The 2,500-nt window shown below is 42.3% G+C and overlaps 10 non-coding genes across 10 annotated transcripts; all 10 read right to left on the reverse strand.

The window, feature by feature from the left end:
• Positions 1-63: 63 nt before the first annotated feature.
• Positions 64-135, reverse strand: TRNAW-CCA (transfer RNA tryptophan (anticodon CCA)). Its single transcript has one exon. It is a non-coding gene; the product is annotated as a tRNA-Trp (tRNA).
• Positions 136-341: 206 nt separating this feature from the next.
• TRNAW-CCA (transfer RNA tryptophan (anticodon CCA)) lies at positions 342-413 on the reverse strand. Its single transcript has one exon. It is a non-coding gene; the product is annotated as a tRNA-Trp (tRNA).
• Positions 414-479: 66 nt separating this feature from the next.
• Positions 480-551, reverse strand: TRNAW-CCA (transfer RNA tryptophan (anticodon CCA)). The gene has a single exon. It is a non-coding gene; the product is annotated as a tRNA-Trp (tRNA).
• Positions 552-755: 204 nt separating this feature from the next.
• Positions 756-827, reverse strand: TRNAW-CCA (transfer RNA tryptophan (anticodon CCA)). The gene has a single exon. It is a non-coding gene; the product is annotated as a tRNA-Trp (tRNA).
• A 67-nt stretch (positions 828-894) lies between these two features.
• Positions 895-966, reverse strand: TRNAW-CCA (transfer RNA tryptophan (anticodon CCA)). The gene has a single exon. It is a non-coding gene; the product is annotated as a tRNA-Trp (tRNA).
• Positions 967-1,033: 67 nt separating this feature from the next.
• Positions 1,034-1,105, reverse strand: TRNAW-CCA (transfer RNA tryptophan (anticodon CCA)). The gene has a single exon. It is a non-coding gene; the product is annotated as a tRNA-Trp (tRNA).
• A 67-nt stretch (positions 1,106-1,172) lies between these two features.
• TRNAW-CCA (transfer RNA tryptophan (anticodon CCA)) lies at positions 1,173-1,244 on the reverse strand. Its single transcript has one exon. It is a non-coding gene; the product is annotated as a tRNA-Trp (tRNA).
• Positions 1,245-1,310: 66 nt separating this feature from the next.
• TRNAW-CCA (transfer RNA tryptophan (anticodon CCA)) lies at positions 1,311-1,382 on the reverse strand. Its single transcript has one exon. It is a non-coding gene; the product is annotated as a tRNA-Trp (tRNA).
• A 206-nt stretch (positions 1,383-1,588) lies between these two features.
• TRNAW-CCA (transfer RNA tryptophan (anticodon CCA)) lies at positions 1,589-1,660 on the reverse strand. Its single transcript has one exon. It is a non-coding gene; the product is annotated as a tRNA-Trp (tRNA).
• Positions 1,661-1,727: 67 nt separating this feature from the next.
• On the reverse strand, positions 1,728-1,799 carry TRNAW-CCA (transfer RNA tryptophan (anticodon CCA)). Its single transcript has one exon. It is a non-coding gene; the product is annotated as a tRNA-Trp (tRNA).
• Positions 1,800-2,500: the final 701 nt, after the last annotated feature.

Consider the following 2,500-nt stretch of genomic DNA (forward strand, 5'->3'; position numbering starts at 1 on the left):
TGAACGAAGGTTAAATTTGTAGAATTCTAAGAACAACTTAAAAACTGATTTGTATGATTTCTTTGACCCGGACGTGATTCGAACACGCAGCCTTCTGATCTGGAGTCAGACGCGGTACCATTGCGCCACCGAGCCCCCTGAACGAAGGTTAAATTGGTAGAACTTCTATAAACATCGTAAAAACTAAATTTTATTGTTTGTTTGACCCGAACGTGCTTCGAACACGCAGCCTTCTGATCTGGAGTCAGACGCACTACCTTTGCGCCACCGAGCCCCCTGAACAAAGGTTAAATTGGTAGAACTTCTATAAACAACGTAAAAACTAAATTTTATTGTTTGTTTGACCCGAACGTGCTTCGAACACGCAGCCTTCTGATCTGGAGTCAGACGCGCTACCATTGCGCCACCGAGCCCCCTGTACGAAGGCTTAATTGGTAGAACTCTAAAAACAACTTAAAAACTCAATTTTATTATTTCTTTGACCCGGACGTGATTCGAACACGCAGCCTTCTGATCTGGAGTCAGACGCGCTACCATTGCGCCACCGAGCCCCGTGAAGGAAGCTTTAATTGGTAGAATTCTAAGAACAACTTAAAAACTGATTTGTATGATTTCTTTGACCTGGACGTGATTCGAACACGCAGCCTTCGGATCTGGAGTCAGACGTGCTACCATTGCACCACCGAGCCCCCTGAAGGAAGCTTTAATTGGTAGAATTCTAAAAACAACTTAAAAACTGATTTTTATTATTTCTTTGACCCGGACGTGATTCGAACACGCAGCCTTCTGATCTGGAGTCAGAAGCGCTACCACTGCGCCACCGAGCCCCCTGAACGAAGGTTAAATTGGTATAATTTCTATAAACAACGTTAAAACTAAATTTTATTATTTGTTTGACCCGGACGTGATTCGAACACGCAGCCTTCTGATCTGGAGTCAGACGCGCTACCATTGCGCCACCGAGCCCCCTGAACGAAGGTTAAGTTGGTAGAATTTCTATAATCAACGTAAAAACAAAATTTTATTATTTCTTTGACCCGGACGTGATTCGAACACGCAGCCTTCTGATCTGGAGTCAGAAGCGCTACCACTGCGCCACCGAGCCCCCTGAACGAAGGTTAAATTGGTAGAATTTCTATAAACAACGTTAAAACTAAATTTTATTATTTGTTTGACCCGGACGTGATTCGAACACGCAGTCTTCTGATCTGGAGTCAGACGCGCTACCATTGCGCCACCGAGCCCCCTGTAAGAAGGCTTAACTGGTAGAAGTCTAAAAACAACTTAAAAACTCAGTTTTATTATTTCTTTGACCCGGACGTGATTCGAACACGCAGCCTTCTGATCTGGAGTCAGAAGCGCTACCACTGCGCCACCGAGCCCCCTGAACGAAGGTTAAATTGGTAGAATTTCTATAAACAACGTTAAAACTAAATTTTATTATTTGTTTGATCCGGACGTGATTCGAACACGCAGCCTTCTGATCTGGAGTCAGACGCGCTACCATTGCGCCAACGAGCCCCCTGAACGAAGGTTAATTTGGTAGAATTTCTATAATCAACGTAAAAACAAAATTTTATTATTTCTTTGACCCGGACGTGATTCGAACACGCTGCCTGCTGATCTGGAGTCAGAAGCGCTACCACTGCGCCACCGAGCCCCCTGAACGAAGGTTAAATTGGTAGAATTTCTATAAACAACGTTAAAACTAAATTTTATTATTTGTTTGTCCCGGACGTGATTCGAACACGCAGCCTTCTGATCTGGAGTCAGACGCGCTACCATTGCGCCACCGAGCCCCCTAAACGAAGGTTAAATTGGTAGAATTCTAAGAACAACTTAAAAACTGATTTGTATTGTAACCACGCTTGCGAGATTACTAAACTCGCCCCACGTGGCCATAAAAGCCTTGGCTAATGCTAAGAGTAACTACACTGTTCCTTAGGTTCAATCATACTTTATTAAACTAACTAATTAAATAATAATTAAATGCCGACTTGCATTATACAATTAAAGAACTAAACATAATTACTATTAATGGATGATGAAGTCCAATACCAGGGCAAGACGCCCTATGCTCGAGCATACTACTACATCCTAGTAGTGGGGAATGACTGACTTAATAGGATAAGCAGTCGATGCTTATATAGTACGGGGGAAGGTCAGAGGTAACTGTGTGTGTTAATCCTCTATGTAACCTTACACCCCTGGAGTAGAAACCCAGGAGGTCGCTGAATTATTACGGAAGGTTACATCCCCCCAGACGACAAGATTTGGACTTCATCGGCAGAAAACTTAATTACATAAATCTTCTAATTTTAACATAACAGAATAATAGTAATTAACTTTAAATAATGTAACAGATAGTTAAAAGATTCCAGTTAACTAGCATACTAGGTTAATCATTTAAAGTTATAAGGAAATTTGATGAAAGCAGGAACTGTAGCATCGGATGGCTCGTCCTGGCTTTCTTCCTCCCATGTTAGAATACGTCCAGTCA

The sequence above is a fragment of the Phalangium opilio genome, unplaced genomic scaffold (genome assembly GCF_054372755.1).
Source record: "Phalangium opilio isolate 3A_F unplaced genomic scaffold, DU_Popi_V2 ptg000352l_1, whole genome shotgun sequence".
NCBI lineage: Eukaryota > Metazoa > Arthropoda > Arachnida > Opiliones > Phalangiidae > Phalangium > Phalangium opilio.